Genomic DNA, 24,577 nt, shown 5'->3' with positions numbered 1-24,577 from the left:
CTTCTCATCATTTACACTTCAGATCTAATGGGATCACCAGAGAAAGGCTTTCCCTAATCATCTTTTCTGAAATAATACTTTTCAGTCATGCTCTGTCTTATTATGTTGTTTTATTTTAGTCATTTAGTGATGATTATCTGAAATTATTTATATTTTTATATTTTTATTGTCCATTTCCTGACTCTGTGGAATGCAAGCCCCATAACTGGAGAAACTTGGCTTTGTCTGTGTTCTGCAGTTATCAGTAAACAGTGTGTGGCATATAGTATGTGCTCAGTAAATATTTGTTGAGTGAGTGAATAAGTACAACCTGAGGATACTGGAAAGCTTCTTTGGTCCTGATTCCCATCTGCAGAGAAGTGAATTACAAATCTTATATTAATATAACTTTGTGATGAGATAGGGAGAAGGGAGAAGAATATTAATGACTGAAGGGCTACTGACTGCCCTTGAAAGACTTAGATGTCTTTTGGATTTTGAAATGGAAAATTATTTAAGAAATACCTATCAAGCTAAAATATAAATATTTTACTGAGAACTTTGAAGTAGGTATCAAATAAATACTCTCTGATGGACTAATTTGGCCACTTACTTGGCAGAAATTTTATATAGGTAGCTGGAATAATTTATCCTCCAGAGCCCATGTTTGGAACTGCAAAGGCCCTATAAAAGGTTACAATAAATTTTGTTTTCCTTGCTCACCTTTCAGTTCTATTTCCCAAGTGTTTTTTGGTGTTGTTTTGTTATTTTATTGGAGTATAGTTGAGATACAATGTTATATCAGTTTCAGGTAACAGCATAGTGATTTGGCAATTTCATATTATGTATCTCAGATCAGGGGCATTGGCATCACCTGGAAGCTTGTCAGAAATGAAGATTTTTAGGTCTAACTCTAGATCTACTGAAATAATCTAAATGTTTTTAAAGACTTTATTTATTTATTTGACAGAGAGAAAGAGAGCACAAGCAGAGGGAGAAGCAGGCAGAGGGAGAGGAGAAGCAGACTCCCCGAGGAGCAGGGACCCCGATGTGGGGCTAGATACCAGGACCCAGGGATCATGACCTGAGCCAAAGGCAGACGCTTAACCCACTGAGCCACCCAGGCACCCCTGAAATAATCTAAATTTTAACAAAATACACAGGTCATTCATATGCACATTTACATTTGAGGACCAGTACAATAAAAACCATATCCAATGAAGAAGTAACTAATAGCTGTTTCTAAAAAGAGTAGAAGGGTGAACATAGGGCAAAGATTGAAGCTGGGGGTGAGGGGTGTATGAACAGTGGGTTAAAGGAAGTAAGTTTTCATAACCAACAAGGAAATTGAAGCAGTAATCAAAAAATCTCCCAACAAAGAAGAGTCCAGGGCCAGATGGCTTTCAACTTCTCCCAAACATTTAAAGAAGAATTAATACCTATTCTTCTGAAGCTGTTTCAAAAAATAGAAATGGAAGGAAAACTTCCAAACTCTTTCTATGAGGCCAGCATTACCTTTATCCCCAAACCAGACAAAGACCCCACCAAAAAGGAGAATTACAGACCAATATCCCTGATGAACATGGATGCAAAAAGTCTCACCAAGATACTAGCCAATAGGATCCAACAGTACATTAAAAGGATTATTCACCATGACCAAGTGGGATTTATTCCTGGGCTGCAAGGGTGGTTCAACACAAGGCAGTCGGCCACAGCAACTTTTTGCTAGGCACATCTCCAAAGGCAAGGGAAACAAAGGCAAAAATGAACTATTGGGATTTCATCAAGATAAAAAGCTTTTGCGCAGCAAAGGAAACAGTTGACAAAACCAAAAGACAACCAACAGAATGGGAGAAGATATTTGCAAATGACATATCAGATAAAGGGCTAGTATCCAAAATATATAAAAAACTTATCAAACTCAACCCCCAAAGAACAAATAATCTGGGGCGCCTGGGTGGCTCAGTCATTAAACATCTGCCTTCAGCTCAGGTCATGATCCCAGCTCCTGGGATCGAGCCCCGAATCGGGCTCCCTGCTCGGCGGGAAGACTGCTTCTCCCTCTGCCACTCCCCCTGCTTGTGTTCCCTCTCTTGTTGTGTGTCTCCTTGTCAAATAAATAAATAAAATCTTAAAAAAAAAAAGAACAAATAATCGAATCAAGAAATGGGCAGAAGACATGAACAGACATTTCCCAAAGAAGACATCCAAATGGCCAACAGACACATGAAAAAGTGCTCAACATCACTCGGCATCAGGGAAATCCAAATCAAAACCACAATGAGATATCCCCTCTCACCAGTCAGAATGGCTAAAATTAACAATTCAGGAAATGACAGATGTTGGGGAAGATGTAGAGAAAGGGGAGCACTCCTACACTGTTAGTGGGACTGCAAGCTGGTGCAGCCACTCTGGAAAACAGTATGGAGGTTCCTCAAGAAATTGAAAATAGAGCTACCCTATGACCCAGCAATTGCACTGCAAGGTATTTATCCCAAAGATACAAATGTAGTGATCTGAAGGAGCATCTTCACCCCAATGTTTATAGCAGCAATGTCCACAATAGCCAAACTATGGAAAGAGCCCAGATGTCCATCAACAGATGAATGGATACAGAAGATGTGGTATATATTTACAGTGGAATACTACTCAGCCATAAAAAAGAATGGAATCTTGCCATTTGCAATGACATGGATGGAACTAGAGGGTATTATGCTAAGTGAAATAATTCCATCAGAGAAAGACAATTACTGATATGTGGAATTTAAGAAACAAAACAGACGATCATGGGGGAAGGGAGGGAAAAATAAAACAAGATGAAACCAGAGAGGGAGACAAGTCATAAGAGACTCTTAATCGTAGGAAACAAGCTGAGGGTTGCTGGCGGGAAGTGGGGTGGGGAGATAGGGTAACTGGGTGATGGTATTAAGGAGGGCACATGAGGTAATGAGCACTGGGTATTATATAAGACTGATGAATCACTGAACTCTACCTCTGAAACAAATAATACACTATATGTTAATGGAAAGAAAGAAAAAGAAAGAAAGAAAGAAAGAAAGAAAGAAAGAAAGAAAGAAAGAAAGAAAAAAAAAAGAAAGAAAGAAAACGAAAGAAAGGGGTGCCTGGGTGGCTCAGTTGGTTAAGCGACTGCCTTCGGCTCAGGTCATGATCCTGGAGTCCCTGGATCGAGTCCCGCATCGGGCTCCCTGCTCGGCAGGGAGTCTGCTTCTCCCTCTGACCCTCCCCCCTCTCATGTGCTCTCTCTCATTCTCTCTCTCTCAAATAAATAAATAAAATCTTAAAAAAAAAAAAAGAAAACGAAAGAAAGAAAAAGAAAAGAAAGAAGGAAAGAAAAGGAAATCCCACTGAAGGGGGAACCATAAAAAATAATCTTAAAAAAATCTCTGCAAAAAAACCCCCAAAACTGTTACACTGGATGATAGGATAACAGATAACATTAATTTTCTTCTTTGTGCATTTCAGTATTTTCTAAATATCTAAAATAAAATTTAAAATTAAAAAAAGAAGCAAGTTATCCAAACAAGGATTAAATGCTATTCATTTTCAACTCATGGTCATAATAAACAACTTGGATGAACACACACGTCATTGAGTCTAGTGACTAGTCTAAGATAGCACAGGTATTTGGCATTACATAGAAAATGGAGGACAAATCTATTTTCTGACTTGATTATAATGAAACACATTTTTTACCCCATTGAGAGTTTTAACTCAGAGCTTAATGATGCTTCATGAATTTCCTCAAGGCTTTTTAGTACCTTTGAAGGAGTCAGAAAGTGATAGGTTTGGTTCTATGCAGTAGGTCAACTTGAGCCACAAAGGAGAAAGAAGGAAGGAAAAAACTTGGAGAAATAGAGAAGAAGTCTGCATGTGTGGAGGCATATGGAATAGGGTTGTTGAAATAGATTCCTATATATCTTTATATATAAGAAGGGATTTGCTTTTTCCTTGGTGTTTAAGAACGTAAGTAGTGCTACAGATGTTATTTGGGAAAGAGGAAAAGAACTGAAATTGAGTTCAAATAGACTTTTGGAGTGGGCAGGGGACTCATATCCTGAAATAAAAATTCAAGAAGAAATAGATCTATGCTTATGTACTTAAATCTGGGAAGTTATCATGATTTACTAACACACTATATTGGCATGACATCTTTATGAAGTCACTTTAAGCTTTCCTATATTTTTAATTAGAAGTCATTTAGCCAATGCCTGTGCTCCTTGGCAGCAATGGACTTAAATGGCTATGGAATTAAAAAATGAATAATGAATGTTGCCCTCCCCTCTAAACACCCCAGGTTGACCAAGGAGAGGTGATCACTCTGCATGTCAAAGATGTTTCTGAAGTGGAATTTGGAGAAATGGGGTTTCACACTCCATCTCCCATTTTCCTTCTGTTTTAACACAGGTCCCAATATAATGCTTTGTACTTAGTAAAGCATTTTTTCACTATTTAGTCTACTCAGTGACTGTGGTCAGTGAATCCTGATGGCTTTGAATAAAAAGTCAGATATAATCACAAGGCAGGGGAGCAACTTTCAAGAGTCTATTTCTTAAAGAGCTTTTACTTAAATCCATGGCCTTCTTAATCTGTGTGCCCTTTGGATGGGAGGGGGAGAGGTTAGGTGAGTAGAAGACTTTTTGTGGGTATAATTCTGATGCATCCATAATCTAACAAACCTTTACCTCTGACTTTGCCTATAAATTATCGAAGCCTAGTTGACACAAGTTATATTAGTTTGCTAGGGCTCCCATAACAAGGTGCCATAAAATGAGTGGCTTATAAATAACAGAAATTAAATTTCTTACTATTCTGGAGGCTGGAAGTCTGAGATCAAGACGTCAGTAGGGTTAGTTCCTTCTGAGTCCTCTCTTCTTGGCTTGTAGATAGCTGCCTTCACCCTGTGTCTTCACATGGTCTTCCCACTGTATGTCTTTGTCCTAATCACTTCTTATAAGGACACTAGTCATATTGGATCAGGACCCACTCTAATGACCTCATTTTAACTTCATTGCTTCTTGAAAGACTCTATCTCCAAATACAGTCACATTCATTCAACATAGGAATTGGGGAGTGGGAGCACAATTCAGCCCATAACACAGGGCAAATACACGACCAGGCATAAAGCGTGGTTGTTAAGGAGAAGACTAATGAGAAATAGAACTTCATGTTTCATCAGTGTCATATCATCTGCTTTCCTGAACTCCCAGGATGAAGTCTTTCTTTCATCATGGAAATTAGGAAGGGAATAAAAAGACTATTCTCTACAAACTCTTCCCTTTAATTTATTGCCCGCTTTCTAAGGGATTTTCCTTGTTGGTATACTAAACCTGGCTAGGGAGAATTTTAGATGGGTTGCCCTGTGGGTGGTCAAATTGTGCCCTTCACAAATCCAACCTAAGCTCCACTCTTCAAGCCATGAGCCAGGTCAATCTGGGAGGAAGGGCTACCTTTCCTTTTGAATAAAGACACCTCTACCTAGGGCTTCATCCTTCTGAAGGGGCCACTTTTTCAAATATACACACCAACAAAAGGGACCTGTTATATTCTCACAAAATCATCATATAATCTTTGTATGGAGGTTTCCTTTTTTTCTTCTCTCACTCTCTTTTGCCTCTTGGTAGTATTGCGTGTAGAAGAGAAAAAAATGATTATTTTGTTCAGGAAATTTCATGAAGCCATTCTCAGTAACACTTCAAGCTGATCTGTGAAGACCTATGTAACTGAAGCACAGGGGAGGAAATCTCCAGGGTGAGCATCATAAAAAAAAAAAGCTTCCTACTCGGAAGTCAGGGTTTCTGAAGAGAGCGAAGCTTCCACTCCCCTTACTCATGGTCTACTCAGCTGCTTGAGTCCTCAGCCGCAGAATACTGGGACTTCAACAAAAGATGATTTTGTTTGCTTTATAATTTTTATTCATTTTTTGAATAGATAGTGAAGTACAATGTATTCAAATCTTCAAAATCTCATGTTCAAAATTTGAAACGTGTGAAAAACTGTGCAGCTGTAAGTCTTCAGAGAGGCAGAGACTTGCTAATTAAAGTGTGGTGCATGAATCAGCCACAGCAGCAGCACTTGTGAGAAATGTAGAATCTCTGCTCCTACTCCAGACCTATAGGACCAAAATTGTATTTTAACAAAATTCAGGTGATCCACATACACATAAAAATTGACAGCTTTTGTAGATGCGTGAGTGTAAACATTGTGAATCTGAGTCTCAGCCATAGCACTTTCTCAACACCAAGGCAGGCTAAGTTCAACCTCATCTTAGCATCCATGTCTTAGAGTTGCCTCAAATCCCTAAAACCTATGGCCACATGAATGGAGTTAACAGAGACAGCAAGTATATTATTCATATTTAAGGTCAACATAATTGGTTTCACTGGCTTTGTTGCATATAGTTAATCTGAGCAACTGTGTAAATAGCAACACTGCAGAAAGAATAGAATAGACAAACTGATCCCATAAAGTATCCCACTACAGGGAAACTGTCACACTTTGATAATTCTTGCTCACTTGATGGAGTGTGCGTGCATGTGTGTGTATGTGTGTGTGTGTGTGTGTATATGGAGGGAAGAGGAGATACTGTCTTACTTTACTCCTAATATTTAAAGATTGAGTTTCCATTTGGAAGCTCTAGAACTCACTCTGATGAAAATTTGTATATGATATCCAATCCATTTCTACAAGGGGAAGAAGATCATTGTGGGCCTCCCCCTAGAAGAAAGGGTATCATGACCTTTGCTTCTATCCCAAACAAATATGTGTGTATTGAGGTATGTATTCATAGAAAGACTCAGTTTAGATTGGTTCATTTAGTATTGGATGCCTTTTTGTTAATCTGAATAATCCTATAATAAATATAAATAAATTGAAAGGCAAAATTGAGTTCTACCTATTGGATGCCAGCCAATGAAATGAATATAATGTGGGTCACTTTATGTCTTAGGCATCCATAGTTTCAAAAGATTGTTTTATACATAAATGAATAAATACATATACATTCTTTTTCTTCCCCTTTCAATAAATGGGAGCATATGCAATATTGTGGGTACTTTTAGTATATCCCTTACATTTGCACACCTTCTCTCTTATTGCAACTGCAAGGACTAACCATGTACTGCTCAATTATAAGGCATTGTCAGGTACAGAAGCTTTATTTAGGGTGACTTAGAGCTTCTCCAGAGCTGTCTGGTGAGACCTCCAAGGCTAAAATTATGATAGAGATGAAAAGTCACTTGCTTATTTTCTGATGTCTTGAAATTATTTATTAAAAAGTATTATGAGGGGCGCCTGGGTGGCTCAGTTGGTTAAACGACTGCCTTTGGCTCAGGTCATGATCCTGGAGTCCCAGGATCGAGTCCCACATCGGGCTCCCGGCTCGGCAGGGAGCCTGCTTCTCCCTCTGACCCTCCCCCCTCTCATGTGCTCTCTCTGTCTCAAATGAAAATAAAATCTTTAAAAAAAAAAAAAAGTATTATGAATTTATTTTCTGAAAAGGATAATACATGTACATGATACAAACAGTAAAAGAAAACAAGGAAAATTAGAAAAGGAAGTCTTTTCAACTCCTGACCTCTAGTCACCCAGTTTCTGTCCCAAGGACAATTGTTATGTTGTCTTCTGAAGCTTTGTTGTCTCTTCACCCAGATATTTCTTGCTTTGGCTTTCAAGAAGACAATTTATCCTGAAAGAGCAATAAGCCACATTAAATGGTTGTTTTTTCACAATGGGTATTTAATCCAAAGGCCGTCTTCATGGCTTCCCAGGCTTCCCAGGTATAAACCTGGAAGATGATTCCTACAATTTGGCTTTTTTTAGGAATAAGGAAAACTTCAAAATCTTAGAGTGCACTGGTTACTTCCATATAGCATTATTACTGCCTGTATTGTTGCAGCAAATATTCACTTATAAAATCCCTCTGATTCTTAGTGAGATAGGCATTCTGAAAGAATTAGGAAAAATGGAGCTCATGAATGCGGTCACTCCATTTCCTCTCCTCTCTCTCTCTCTCTCTATGTCCCTTTAAGGCTATCATAGTCAGTTCATGAAACATTTCTCACCCTTCACAATGATCCCTGAATTTGTCTTTAGTTGTGACTACTGTTTCTTGTTCCAATAGAGAAACTAGAAGAATTTTGTGTAGCTACGTGATTAATGTGACCTAAGCATTCAGAGTTTAAATTATTAACATTTATATAAAAATTAACATTGATATGTTGTGTATTTAAACACAAAATTCACATGAAGTTTTAAGATAAAATAGAGGCCTTCAAAGAGAAATTAAGCCTGTGGCACCATATTTTTTCTCTCACTAGAGGCAATTCTTGGAAAATTTTGGTAAGCATTATAAATACATAAGTCTCTGTGGAAGTTGAATGATGAACTAAAGCTGGCATATACAAAATGAAGAGCAAAGAGTAGGTGTTAAAATTGGAATGTGGGAGGCGAACAGTTTTTCGGTGACTTAGTGAAATGAATGCAATTTAATGATGTAACAGTCTGTGATTGAAATAAGAAAACATTGATGGAACCCAATTGCAGCTAAGAATATGTCCTATGTTAATAAGAGGGTTTTTAAAAATATATATATATATGTGGTACAATGTGAATATTTTTCCTACACTCCTAAAAGTCAGGTAATTAAATTCTACTGTCAAACAAGTGTTGATTTTAAAAATCATTATTACCTTTATTAAACAGCATTTTAATAGATGCTAAAAGAAGGTAATTCCTATTACCTAAAGACAATTTGTTCTTTGTTCTCAGGAAAACTAGAGTGGTAGTTAAAACAGTTATTAAAAGATGATAGAAAAAAAAGTCAAAAAGCAGTTTTTCCCACATAGTTGGTTTAACAAATGCCAGGATTTCCTTTCGGCATCATAAATTCATGTTACCTTCTGAGCTTCCCACCTCCAGTTACATTGTGAGATTTTTGGGTAATTTTACTTAAAATATTTTAGCATATTTTTAGTATGTTGATTTATAATACTGTTGGATCATATGACAAAATATAATTATTTATAATTAATGTGGAGTGTGAAATATATGTAAGTGTAAATTAACATTAATCTATACCTTAGGAGTAGTTGATTAGCCTTTGAACTGCTTCAGTCAGCTTGAGATGTGGACACAGCCTTTTTAAATATTAATATCTAAATCTAAACCAGAGAGATTGTTAATTAGCCCATGGGATATAGGAAAAAAATATTTCATTGGTGAGATGAGCAATGTTCAAAATGTATAGTAGGCAAGAAAGATTGTGCAGGATCTATGCCTTTGAATAAAGCATAAGTAGCTCACAAGACCTGCATCCTAATCTTGTCAGAGTAGTCCCTTAAGTCTAGGGCTTCCTTTGATCCTATGACCCCACCCTCACAGGTAACCATTATGTAACTGATACAACAAGAAAGTTTGCTTATTCTATCAGCAAAATTTTGCATCTGTTTTGAAGTGAACCTTTTGTACGATGTGCTTGTTAGAACACCCAAGAGCTGAGAGTGGCAAGAGGTTATATGGCTGTTTTTCTACCTACTGGCTATGAGGTATTTATAGGATTGAGAGAATGATGTCTCGGACTTGCTTTCCTGTAATGTACTACTTGGAAACTAGGTAGTAAAGGGCAAGATGCCTAGAACCAGTTGGAATCCAGTGATTTTCATTATCAGATGCTGACAATTGTTCAATGAACTAATACTTTTTACATTAGTATCAAACATTTCAGATTTAAATACCCAACCAGAGTTGGCGAGGATCTATTGGTCTATCCCGGTGAATGTTCCATGTGTATTTTGTTGTTGGATGGAGTCTTCTATAAAGGTCAATTGGAACAAATTAGTAGATGCTGCTGTTCAAGTCTTCTATATCCTCACTGATTTTCTGTCTGCTCTATCAATTACTGAGACGAGGGCTGATGTCTCCAGGAGCAACTCTGCATTTGTCTACTCTCCTTTCATTTCTGTAAGCTTTGGTTTTATGTGTTTTGGAGCTCTACAATTAGTTAGGCACATGTTTAGGGCTGTTATCTCATCTTGATGGATTGACCCTTTTATAATTATGTAATGTCCCTTGCTATCCCTAGTGATATTACTTGTTCTGATATTAATATAGCTATTCTACTTTGTTATGATTGTTATGACTAATGTTTACATGGAATATCCTGTTTTTCCTCTTGTAAAAGCACCATAAACCTTAGATTCCCTGTGACAAATATCTCTAATGGTAGAAAATGGGGAGTGTTTGGGAGGAATTTCAATCTTGGATGCTTCACTGTGACTAAACTGCATGTAAGTAACAGATGACTTAACAGAACTATTGTCAGAACAGTTCTGAGATGTATTCCTTAAGAATGAATGTGAACACCCTCCCCTTTAAATATAGTGCCTCTGAATACTAAAGCCCTATGAAAAAACAACACCTTTAAAGTACATCTCTTAAAAATAAATTATCTATTCATTTTGGGTATTTAAAAAAGAAATCATTATAAAAGACGTAGCTATAATATAAAAAGTACTTTTTTTTTCACAAACCTACAAACTTAATATTGATAGTCTACTAATAACTATTGAATGGCTTTTGATACTCTTTTATGCTTTCGATAATGTGTCTGTCCAGTCTAATGAAATATTGTGTCTCAATTTGTTCGGGGATAATGGTACAATAAAATGTAGGCTTAAGCATGAAAACCTTGTCAATACAATTTGTGTGTGTTTTTTTTTTTTGTAGGTTTACAGTGCTGCAAAAAATCATGACATTTACAGCTGTACCCATAAAGCATCCATCACATAACTCTCCTACTTTTTATGCTAAGCAAATTATTAAAAATATTAACACGGATTATGGGAAAAATGTTTATTTTTAGAATAATAGGTATCCCCTTGTTAATGAAAAGATTGTTGTTTTATTTTTGATGAAAGCAACATTTTCATTTTGTTTTGCATGCCAAAGTAAAACAAATAAAATTATTGCCTTTTTCTTCCAAGTCCTTAAAGAGATTACTATCATTCTCCACTTGGCAAATCTAGACTTATAAGTAAACAGCTGTGGATTTATTTCTCCTTCTGTAAGAATTTTGATTTCAGTACTTAGAGTTTTTTAATTAGTAGGAGGCAACACAAGAAGATTAAAAACAACAAAATGCAAAAATATACTGTAATAAGTGTGTTTAAAATGAGATTCTTCAGGTGGATATTGCTAGGCTTTGGAAAGGGGAAGATACATATCTTTGATCTCTTTATTCCAAGCAGAGAATGACTAAGCAACAAAAACAAACAAAAAATCAATTGCTTTATGGGTTTGTCCGGAGCTTAGCTCTGTTAAGGGAAGCTACAATGGGAAAGTTCAGCTACTAGGTCACAGAATGGCAAAGATAAACCAGATGCTGGTAGTGGACTAGAGACTCATGATGCTAATGAGCCATTGCAGGTCAAGTCTCTTGTAAGGCAGTGGAGGATCAGGGTCTGTGGAGCAGGGAAGAATGGAGAGTGGCACTGGAAGGGGTCATTGCGGGTATTTCTAGGTAGAATAAACAATGCAGAATGTTACAGTTAGAAGGGGAAATCATTATCTTAGTACCAATGATAAGCGTATTGTTCATCAATTTAGAGGAGAGACCTTCACATTAGAATATCACACTTGATGTCACAGTATTAAGAAGAGAAGTTGAAAGTACCAAAAAAATGGCCTCAAAAGGGATTTTACAGTAAATCTCAGTATAACTCACAAGATACTGGGTATGAGGTGTATTTATTTAAACACTAATGTCTTGACTTACTGTTGCTGGAAGAATATATGCTATACACATCATCATGTGTACAAGCTGTGCTGCATGAAAAGGGCATCTGTTTTCAGTCCCAATTGATAGCAGCAAGTGACAATGAGTTGTAAAATCCTTTATGCACCATTTCAAGTTTCCAAAGATTTTCATCTTGGTGGAAAGAATGCAAACAAACAGCATTCAGTTTTTAGAGACAGAAAATTGTAATAATCTACAACCAATGTTGGACACAATGTTAAAGAATATATTGGAGGAAAGATTTCCACAAAAGCCAATGGATCAAAACTCTGAACACAAAGTTTATATTTTGAGCATATATTATAAGGCCAAACGGTAGCTCCTAAACTACCTGAATGTTATTGCTTCTAATTTGCCTGGACAATATGCATTCCTCCTCAGTCCTACCCCCAGAAGATTTTGCCCCCTGACAACAAAATAGTCTAATCAGTTATAGTATTGCATCCTACAGACCTCAGTAATTGGCTTAAGGGGTGAGCTCACTGGTATATCTCTTCAAAATGCAGATTTGACATAATTTCCTCCAAGTTTTTAATGGGTTCCTCTACTTCTCACATGATTATATCTTCTTATAGTATCCTGTGTATATTTCTTTCATATCACTTATTACACAGAAATGTATTTATATTTTTATATGTTGGTCTTCAGCTTACCACCAGACATGTGAGAATCTTAAAAAAAAATTGTACCTTATTTGTCTATTACCTCTACTACTTAATACAAGCCTGATACTAAATAATCATTCACTAAATATTTGTTGGATGAATACTTTCCTTTTCAGTACTCTTCTAAGACATTGTTGCTCCTATTTAGTTTAGATTTTTCTTCCTCTAATTCTTCAACTAAAATACCACTTTGGCAGTAATGAACTTAGCTATTGAAAAGACAAACCCTATGTGAATTCAATATCTCTTTAAGTATTATTGCTTTTATAGCATTTTTTTCCATTTGTCTAATTTTATAGGTGAATGTTTTAGTTCAGGTATTTATGTTTATAAGTATTATTACAAAGGATAAATGGATTTGTACTTTGATGCTGGAAAAAAATTAACAGAAATGGTAACATAAAAGCACCAGTTTCATTTAAATTCCAGAAAAACAAAAACCCACAACACTTCTTCTTTCAGAATTGTTATTACATAGATTAAGCTAGTAATTCATAGTAAATTAGGGAACACAGTATAATTTAGTAAATTGAAGGAGCAAAGCAGTTCCAATGCTGGATAATTGTAAGGCTCACCTTGAGGAAGTAGGGATAATGGAGAGGGAACATATTTATCATTTTTCTGCCTTCAGTGTTACTTCACTGATTTCAGTTACGAAACAAGGGATTATTCAGAGCATGGAATATCTTAAAAAGAGATATAATGAACTACTACTCTATTATAAGGGCAGCTTTTTATATATATTCTATTCAGTAAAATTTAAAGAGCTATGGCATCAAATATTTTGTAGTTCTAGAATTTCATGCAAAGATAAGTATTTATATTTTGGACATTTTCTTTTTCATTTTACATATAGTTGGATTTGATTTGCTAGATATTGTTAGTTTTGTGGTTGTGGGAGGGGATTTTAATCCCAATTTATGACTGAAATAGACCAGTGATTTTTTGAACTACTCTTTTCTGGCTTTGGTATAGATTATATTAACTTTGTGATAGTTTATTTTATGTACCCACTTGGCTAGCCTACAGTCCCCAGTTATTTAATCAAACATGAAATTAGGTGTTACTGTGAAGGTATTTTATAGATGTGATTAAAGTCCATAATCAGTTGACTTTAACTAGGCAGATGATCCTAAAATATTTATTGAATGATTATCTTAGATTATCCTGCATAAGCTTGATTCAATCAATTGGAAGTTCTTTTTTTTTTTTTTAAAGATTTTATTTATTTATTTGAGAGAGAGAGAATGAGAGAGAGCAAGCACATGAGAGGGGGGAGGGTCAGAGGGAGAAGCAGACTCCCCGCCGAGCAGGGAGCCTGATGCGGGACTCGATCCCGGAACTCCAGGATCATGACCTGAGCCAAAGGCAGTCGCTTAACCAACTGAGCCACCCAGGCGCCCTCAATCAATTGGAAGGTCTTAAGAGCAGAGTTGAGGCTTCCCTCAGAAAGTATAAATCCAACTGTAGATGGCAATTTCGGCTCTTGCCCTTGAGTTCCACCCACTTCTTTCTGATATCTTGCACTGTGTATTTCAGACATGCCTTACCGGTCCCCATAGTCATGTAAATCAATTACTTGCAATAAATTTCTAAATACATATCTCCTACTGGTTCTGTGTCTCTGATTGAACCCTGACTGATACAATTTTTATAAAATGAGTTTCAGCATATGTTTTTTTCTATTCTCTGAAATAATTGTATAATATTGGGATGTTCTGTTATGTAAATTTGATAGAACTTGACTTTAAAACCTTAGGTGTTGCAAACCTTGTAACTAATGAGACTGATATCCAGCATACATAAAGAACTCCTACAACTCAACAGTGAAAAAGCCAAACTTCCCAACTGAAAAAATGGACAAAGGACTTGAACAGACATTTCTCCAAAGAAGTTATACAAATGACCAAAAAGCACATGAAAAGATGCTCAACATCACTAGTCATTAGGAAAATGCAAATCAAAATCATGGTGAGATACCAGTTCACACCTTTAGGATGGCGACTATATTAAAACAAACAAACAAAACCAACAAACAATTTTTGGCAAGGATGTCGAGAAATTGGAACACTTGTGCACTGTTAGTGAGAAAATAGTACAGCTGATATGGAAAATAGTATGGTGATTCCTCAAAAGATTAAACATAGAACTAGCATATGCTCCAGCAATTTTACTTCTGGGTATACTCCCAAAAGAGCAGCTCAGGTGTCCACATGGACGAATAGATAAACAAAAGGTGATATATACATACAATAGAATATTACTCATCCTTAAAAAGGGAGGAAATTTGGACACACCACAATATGGATATTCCTTGGAGACATTACACTAAGTGAAATAAGCCAGATACAAAAGGACAAATGAGCATGATTCTACTTGTATGAGGTTCCTAGATTAGTTAATTTGTGTAGAGTTCCATCTTAAGAAAATGAAAGAGTTCTGGAGGTGGGTGGTGGTGATGATTGCACAACAATGTTGAGTATACTCAATGCACAATAACTTTCACTTAAAAATGGTTAAAAAATTAATTTTGGGGGTGCCCGGGTGGCTCAGTCGATTGAGCGTCCAACTCTCGGTTTTGGCTCAGGTCATGATCTCCGGATCTTGGGATGGAGCCCTGTGCCCAGCTCTGTGCTCAGTGGGGAGTTTGCTTGGGATTCTCTCTCTCTTCTTCTCCCTCTGCCCCTCCCCCCACTTGCACTCTCTTTCTCTCTCAAATAAATAAGTCTTAAAAAAAAGAAAAATAATTTTTATCTTATATATATTTTACCACAATGAATAAAATCTCTTTAGGCTCGATTTTTTTCCCTTGTGAAAAAAATTTTCAAAAATTCAATATTGTATATGGTTATAATTTCTTAATGGTTAAAGGATTACCCAGGCTTATTATTACTTTTTGTTGTAATTCTGCTCCTCTTCCCTAATCATTATTCTTAATAGACATTTTTTAAGTTTTATTTTCTTAGTCTTTGCAAGGAATCAATGTTTGCTCTATTGTCCTGCCAATTATATCTTTATTTTCTATTTCATTAATTTCTGATTTTAATGTTACTGGTTTTCTTTTGTTTTCTTTAGATTGTTCTTTTGTTCTTTACTTAACATCCTAATTTGGACAGTAAGGTAATTTATTTTCAGTTTTTCCCTCTCTTCTAATATGTATATTTGAGTCTATAAGTTTGCCTGTAAACATTCTTTTAGCTCCATCTCACAAGTTTAGATATGTATTATTTTAAATGTGGTATGAAACCAGTTTCCTGCTTTCATATGTCGATATCACTGAGCTGTTTTCTCCAGGAAATTCTTGCCCCAAGAAGATAAACCTGCAAACCAATAAATAACTTTACTGTTTGCCTAAGGAAATTCTTAAACCAATTAATCTGGGCTTAAAAAATAAGTGTTTTAAGGGAAAATACTTTGCTCATTAAGACAGTTTGATTCTCATTTCAACATTGGAAAAAAATTCTCATTCTGCTAATATAAGGTTCAGAATTCCTAAAGAATAGAGATACTTAAACATTTTTTATTTTTACTTATTTATTTATTGTGGGGGGGAGGGGCAGAGGGAGAGAGGGTATCTCAAGCCCAGCGTGGAGCCCGACGTGGGGCTGGATCTTATGACCCTGAGATCATGACCTGATCTGAAATCAAGAGTCAGACGTTTAACCAACTGAGTCACCCAGGTGCCCCTAAACATTTTTAGATAGACATATCTGTCACTTATTTTATTTTATGAATTCCGACACTTACTTCATAGGTATCTATTACACACTTGTTTATCCAGCCTGATTCCTTTTCTAAGTGCATTAGATGTTGAGGTTTCACCAAATGGGATGCGACTGACAATTTGTTTTTAAAGTGAGAAATACATTAAGAATACAAACTGAGATAACAAAAGTTATTATTTATTTTTTAGGGCTTCTTAGTTGTCAAACATGTAATTTTTCTATCAAGCCAATTCAAAGCTTTTTTATACCATGCTGAATAGTGAGTCAAGGAAGAGCCTCTGAGAGGCTCCCATGTGAAGCTTGAAGCTCCTCCCTATCTTGAGGAGGAACAAGATGGACATGGGGTTTGAACAAAGAATTCTGTTGCAGCTATGGTGGAACTTTCAGTGTAGCCAACTAAGAGGGTAAAGGCTTTTGGTTTTGTATGTAGGGCTCCTTGCTTTGGAATATCTCTTGTTTCCCGTTCTTTTCTGTCTTTTGAACTTCCTGTGTGTGATGTCATATGATAACCCTCAACATCCTCATACTTAGTTGCTCATCCTCTATCCTCTCGGAAGGCCAAGCAGAAGTCCAGCTGTGGCTCAGTGGAAAGGAGAAAAGAGATAGAGTGGTGAAGCCCTATTGTTGGCTGGGGAAAGTGCTCACTGTATGTAGGAGTTCCTTCCTTGGCCTTATTCTCCATGTTCATATCCTCCAGGGACCTATGGCTAGGCAGCCCTTTGGTGGGTGGTCTCCTCCCTTGATCTGACACAATGTTATTTCTCCTCTCTCTCCCTCCCTCTCTTTTCTCATTATTTCTTATTGCTAAAGCAATTATATTGATTTTACTGGGGTATTCTGAAGAAAAAAAAGCAAAATTTAATCTTTGCATAAGAGAGATTCTTTAAGGAGGCAGATAAGAATTTAAACTTTGATAGTTTTTAGTTAGTTTCTTTGTTGATTCACATGCAGTTCCACATCAATGTGTCCCTAGGGTCCTTCTGTACTTGTGGTATCAATTTAGAATACTGGTTATGGAACCTAAAAGCTATACCTCAGAAGCCCAGAGGAACATGAAATAGTCATGCTTGACATTCACACAACAAGCAGATTTCTGTATAAAAGTGACAAAATTTTAGGAGAAGTTTAAGAGACGAGCAGACAATTCTTTGGCGATGTAAGTTGAGGATTTAGTAGGCAGCTACATAGAAGAAAAGAACACCTACATAGAGAGAACAACTACATAGAAGAAAGTTCTCAACACAGTTTTGTTAACAAATCTACTGACAAACAAATACAACAGCAAAAGACTTGAATAAAACTTGTTAAGAGTTGAGTGTGGCGGTTGCACTAATGTAATAAGCAGAAGCTTTGGTGTTGGCGAGGCCTGGAGGGATAACACTGGCAGTGTTGGTCATCTAAAAATAAGTATTTTGTAAAACCTAGATTAAGTAATAAAGACAGAGTGGGGCATAGTTGCCAGAAGTTGGGAGTAGGGCAAAGGAATCTTGGGGGCGGTAAAATGTCCTAGGTCTTAAATATAGGTTGTGGTTATAAAACTGAGTACTCCTGTCAAAATTTATAGAACTGTACACCTAAAAACAGTTAATTTTACTGTATTTCTTTTCATATCTGAACATCTTTGGGGGCCCAACCCATAAGCTGCAAGCCCTAGAGAGAAGCTGTTAAATCTCAGCACCTGAGATGCTCTCTGGATGTGCTTTAGGCACTCCCCTTAATATCTCTCTCTGCCCTCTCCCCCCAACTCTCTTCTCTAAGCTATTTAGGTATTCTTTAATTATCTATGTTGCCAGAGAATTACTGTATGCCCACAGACAGATGGTCCTCAAGGAACCATGACTTAGGATGCAGTTAGGAAATAATATAACTTACAGAATAAATTGTAATACAGTTTTGGGGTGATGTATGTCAGCTTCTAAACAGAATTTTTGATACTGTGTTGATATCTAGAATCATAATGAGTACAACTGTGTTTTAGACATTTTACTAGACAGTTTACATACATCTGCACCCCCCCAACTTATGTTATCCCCCAGTGTTCCTTGTTTTTGCCTCAGACCATGCAATCTGTGCTGACGCAGAATTTTACTGCTATAAGGAGAAATTGAGGGCCAATTAGAGACAGGCTCTTTGATGGAGATTTTGAGGATCTTTTAATCCTTAATTTTAGATCTGGAGATTTAGAAGTTAAACATGTTTTCTTGTTGAAGAGTTGAAGTTCAGCTGTAAAAACATTTTTAGTTTCTAAGACTAATATAGTCAATATTGTGAAAGGATAAATATTTTACTTGAAAATATGTTAATTACACAGAGAAGGTGCTTCCAAGAGACAATAGAGCCACATAAACAATAAATATAACATATGAATGAAAATAGCTTTCTGTCTCAGTGTGGCTGTACCATTATATAAGATTGCCTAAGCCAAATTTGCTTTCCTGCTTGCTATTACAATAGCTTCTTAGCTCTTCTTGCTGCTTTCATTGTCCTTCTCCTCATAATGGAATGAGTATAAGCTTTTTTTTTTTTTGCTTTTTTATATAACACAACAGCCAGAGTCCACTTTTAAAATCTTAAATATGAATTTACTATATCCCTGCTTAAAATCTTTCAGTGGTATCCTGCTGTTCTTGGAATATGATCCCCGAGCTTTTGTCTTTGCTCTAAAGACTTAGAATGATGTCATTTCTGTCTACCTCTCCAACCATGGCCTCAAGCATTGTCCCACGGTCTCGGGCTCTCAATGTGTGTGTGTGTCTGTGTGCATGTTTGTATATATATAATTTGTAAGTTTGTTAATTACATATTAAGTTATATGTTATATAACAGTGACAAATAATCATTGACTAATTTCTAGTTGTTAATTTCATGGGTTTTACCCACATTAGTAGGATATGTTCCTTGTCCTCAAGATATTTAGAATCTAAAAGAAGAAATGCAACTAACTATGATGCAAAGCAGAATAAAATTGAGGCTACAATTTGGGGAAAAAAGAGAGGACTATGGAAGGATAGCTTAGGGGCGAATTTTGGTGAAATAATTGGGGACAGCTTAAAGGAAGTTTGTTTTTTATTTAACTTCTGCACCATATTGTTCTATAAATGATGTAAGGTAAAATTCATGAGTAGAGGAAATACAACAAGATAACAAATTAAACTTGGGGTAAGTGGATAATAAAAAAATATGGACTGTAAATATAAAACAAAGCCAGAAATAATATGAAAACATGTATGTTAATAACTACCACATCTTCCATGAGAGGGTCACAAATTGGCCTTAAATTTTCTAGTAGCAAACTTGTAAAGGGGAAATTGATCACTTATGTGCTTTCTAGTGTCCACAAGATACAAAGAATCTCTGTTGCTCATGAGAAGCATCACTCCATTTTTAATAAAAAAAATTAGAAGCAATGACTCCTGGACGTTTACAACAAAGAGGAAATTGTGATATGATATGTTCTACATCCTTGAAAACACCTTTACGGTTTGTAGAGAGCCACTGAAACAGTGAATGTGACAGGGTTATTTAAGAACAATACAGGCAGATAATTTTGTATGTTGATTATACCTCAATGAAAAAAAAAAGAACAATAAGGCTGATGGTGACATGTCACAGATAGTTCTGCAGAAGGCTAGTACAATTCAGTTTAGTTTCTCAGTTCCCAGCTGATCTCGCTTAATCTAACAGTTGACTTAGGAAACCTGGAAGAATATAAGGATTGTTTCATGAAAGTGGCATTTGAGTTAAGCCTGAAAATTCGAGGAGGAAACTTTATAAAAATAGATTGAGGGAATAATATGAACAAAGAGGGGAAAAAAGATTCTCTAATTGGGGGAAGGTAAATAGTTCCGTGTGGTGACAGCAGGTGGTTCTCAGCACAGTCGAATTACCTGAAAAGCTCACTCCTAGAAATTCTGATTTCATCAGTCTGGGCTAGATCCTGAGTGTAATTTTTGAAGGCTCCCCAGGTGATCCTAAAGCACAGCGGGAATGAGAAAACCGAGCTAACACCTTGTTCCTCAAGTGTGGATCATGGACTGGTATGAGCTGCCTGGTCTGGCCTTGTAGGTTATGAGCCGTGAAAGGTAAGCTGGGCCAGGCATGGAAGGTCTTGAATATTGTTCCTAGGAAATTAGCTCCTCGAGGCTCCGCAAGGGCAAGGACAGGCCATTTAGCCTAGCACCACAGCCTAATAGTTTTGTTAATTGCTTTTTATAAGTTATAATGTTTGCCCCTTAGTACTGGTAGATTGTCTCAACATTTTACAACTTGATTTTTTAGTTAAAAACCATTTTCCCAATTTTTGTAGGTATGGCAATTGTCCTTTTAAAATGCACAATTTCCCCTCCATTGTCACTTTCACAGGAACTATGTTATACTCCATGCAGTACTCATGGGTCTTGCTGTCTGTTTCCTTTCCCTCCAGCCTTGCAAAGCCCCTTGTGTGATTTTATCAAGATTCTAGTCAGCAACTTTAGGGCACAGGTGATGAAATTACAAAATATTTCAGGTAAAACAATCACATGATTTTCTTGAGTTCTTTTAACCATATTTTGGAAAGAAATATGATGTCTAATAATAAATCACCTAGACACAGCAGGAGCACTCTCGGCAATTTTAGTGAAATTTATGTCTCCTGAGTTTGCTAATGAAAATGAATGGGACAACTTCTCTGTTCCCACAAACTCTCCAAAACCTTTGCTACTTCTCAATAGGCAGCTGCTGTAATTGAATAGAACAAAGAGATTGATGTTAGGATTAAAGGTTATGAGCTATGAAGACAGCTGAAAACTTAGATCCAGAAAGTCTATGAAAGGCAGGCTATTGAAATGGAATTTTGTGGGCTTTTTTATTTGTTGCTTTTGTTTATTATGTGTCCAAGGCTAATTATACTAATTAGATCAGAAGGCATGAATGGAAATTAAAGAAAAAGCCATTCAGAAAAAAAATAATAAAGCATCAGGAATTGCTTTGTTAGTTGATGACTCAGGAGAAGGACTTGAAAAGTGGTTTCATCCTTCACCAAACCCTGGAAATGTATTGTGTGGAAATGGAATTTTTCTGAGCTGAGGTCGTATTCTGTGCTCACGCCGTTACATTATCTTGGTCATTGAGTTTGAGGACTAAATATGAAGCAAAGTAAGCTTATATAAAAATAAAATGTAGTATATAAAGGATCAGAAAATCCATAAAATAAAATCAAAATCATCTCTGAGTTGAGAATTTGCTGAAAATTTCTATGAGATGTCACTAGTCCTATAAAAGTAAAAAACTTATTTGTTAAAGCACCTCCAAAAGAAATAATAAGAACATCTAGTGGCATAACAACTGCTTGTGTATTTTGAGAATCATTCTGTTATGGACAAAGAAGGATCTTCATACAACTGTCACACAAGGGTACTTTAGCTCAGGAAATGGCACAACAAAAAAAAGAAAGAAAAAAAGAAAAAAGTATTGAAGAGGTAAATTTCAAGTCAGATTCACTGGCTACTTTTGGGGGGAATTCATTTATTTATTCAGTCCACCCAACTGGCTCAGTCAGTGAAGCATGTGACTCTTGATCTCGGGGTTGTGGGTTTGGGCCCCACGCTGGGTGTAGGGCTTACTTAAAATTATTAAGAATAATTATGAATAGGGGCGCCTGGGTGGCTCAGTCGTTAAGCGTCTGCCTTTCAGCTCAGGTCATGATCTCGGGGTCCTGGGATTGAGCCCCGCATCGGGCTCCCTGATCCACGGGAGGCCTGCTTCTCCCTCTCCCACTCCCCCCGCTTGTGTTCCCTCTCTCGCTGTCTCTCTGTCTGTCAAATAAATAAATAAAATCTTAAAAAAAAGAATAATTATGAATAAAATAATTATGAATAAAATTATTTATTTATTCAGTACATGTTTGTTTAGTACCTCCTATGTCCAGGGTTGTTTTAGATAACTAGTTGGAGAACATAGTGCTACAATTTGTAAATACAAGATGTCATGAGAACCAGAGAACCCTTTTCAGGTACTTAGATTAAGGAAGTCTTTGGAAGAAAGTGGTTAAAAATTTAGAATATGATCAAATGGTTGAGTAGGCATTACAGTGCATGACTTGTTCAGAGGTTACTTTTGAAAAGCCACACTGACTGCAATAGAGAAAACAAATTGGAGCTATAAAGAATCTTCTATTTAACCTTAACATGCTTTCTAAAATCACCAAAGAACGTACCACTAGATGAAAACATACAATCTGTCGAAGTGCAATATACCACCAATGATATGAATTTGTTTTTTGAATATGTTTTGAAGAAACTGACTGATGTGTGAGGCAGACTATAACATGCTACCTTAAAAATTGCAAGTTAACAACAGTCTGGTCTGAGAGAAGGAAAATTCATATATTCTTGGACAATTACTCATGTATTAATGTATGATATTATGAGTTTAGTGTGATTTTTACTGAAAATCACAAGTCAAAAGTAATAAATATTTATTGAGTGTCTACTGTTTGTCAACACAGTTCCTAGCACTTGGGATACATCAATAAAAACCTCTGCTTTCGGGGCTCCTGGGTGGCTCGGCCGGTTAAGCGCCACACTCCTGACTCTTGGTTTAGGCTCAGGTCATGATCTCAGGGTCATGGGAATCGAGGGCCCCCCCCATCCCCCACAAAGCTCTGAACACTCAGCTGGGATCAGCAGGGAGTCTGTTTGAGATTCTCTCCCTCTCCTCTGCCCCTCCCCCCACTTTCTCTCTCTCAAATAAATAAATAAAATCTTAAAAAAAAATCTGGCCTTCATGGAACTTACATTCTAACAAGGAACATTTATTTCCAGTCAATAAAAATGATAAATATTACAGATAAATAATTATATCTAGCTAGGCAATAGGTGCTATGGAAGAAGAGAAAAATAGAACATGGTAAGAGAAATGTAGAGTTTAGGATGAGTTGTATTTTAAATAGAATGGTCAGGTTGAGTTTCATTGAGATGGTGATATTTGAGTACAAATGTGAAGGAAGTGAAAGAATTTGCCAAGTGGACACTGGGGAAAGGGAGTGCTAGGCAGTGGGAAGAGCCAGTGCCAAGTCTTAAAGGGGAGAAGGTGCTGATCATTGAGAGGCAAGAGTAGTAGGTCTAGATAGATAATGGAGGAGTCTGTGGGGCTTTGTGTGGACTTTGACTTCTATTCTGAGTTAAATAGAATATCTGACTTAGATGTTAACTGGATTTACTGAGGTTATCTGAGGAGAGAAAAAGGAGAAAGGAGGGCACACATTTCATAATCTCTACAAGTAAGGATATTCCAAGACTCATGAGAAGAAACCATGTTTATGTTTCTGAGAACTGTACTTTAGAAGAACAATTGACTTGGTTGTCATAACTAGTTTATATTTTCTTGAATTGCATCTGAATTATGTAGTGACTTAGATTGAATGACTTAATTCTACTATGACCCAGTTGTGGTTTTTTTTTTTTTCATCATGATAGGAGGGACTAAAAGTAGCTGATTTGGCCTGAGAAGTCATTTTGATTTGAAAAAGGATTTGAGATGCTAAGTAGACTAACACAACTATCAGCCATCTCTCTCTAAAACACAAACCAAAAAGCCACACATGTCTGATAGTATATACCAATTTTTTAATAATAAAACGATGTAACTTAGAGGTGAAGGAAGGCTGAGATCATTTTATGTCGTTTACCTCTTGGTGGTTTGTGGTGTTAGTACCCTCCTTGGGTCCTGGAGATGAGGAAAGCACGAGAGGAGTCTAAATGAAAAGCTTGTTGTTATTTGTTGTTATACAGCTTCATTATTTACTTGGTTATAAAATACCTGTTATAAAAAAAGTCTTTCTTTTCAGAAATAAAAAAGAGAGGAAAACTTTTTATTAATTCTACCCTCCCCCTATGACAACTTGCACTAGTCACCTTTTGTTGTAACAGAAATTCCCTGTTCATGTCACATGAGGGCTGGTGGGCTCTGCGTTTTCTCATTTCAGGTTCAGACTGAAGAAGTCCCTATTGTCACTGAGGGAGGGAGGAGGATAGAAGGAGGGCGAAGAGAGAAACTGAGGGAGCATTGAGCATACAATCACATTTAGAGCAAATAGGAACAAGTATCCAATTTACAACACCATCGTTTAATATGTCTTCAAAAAATATAATCACATTATACATTTTTCTTTAGGCTTTTGCATAAAGTTAACACTATAACTTGGGAATATGTACAAATTGAAGTATCTTGTCTTTCCATGTTTCTTGAAAAATTCAGATTTTTTTTTTTCAGCATCCATATATACTTTTTATTTATTTATTTATTTATTTATTTTTTAAATTCTTATGTTAATCCCCATACATTACATCATTAGTTTTAGATGAAGTGTTCCATGATTCATTGTTTGTGCATAACACCCAGTGCTCCATGCAGAA

This window comes from Leptonychotes weddellii, chromosome 2 (genome assembly GCF_054177405.1).
Source record: "Leptonychotes weddellii isolate Sample4059 chromosome 2, ASM5417740v2, whole genome shotgun sequence".
In the NCBI taxonomy this organism is placed as follows: Eukaryota; Metazoa; Chordata; class Mammalia; order Carnivora; family Phocidae; genus Leptonychotes; species Leptonychotes weddellii.
The sequence above is the reverse complement of the archived record's forward strand: the minus strand, read 5'-3'. Positions refer to the sequence as shown.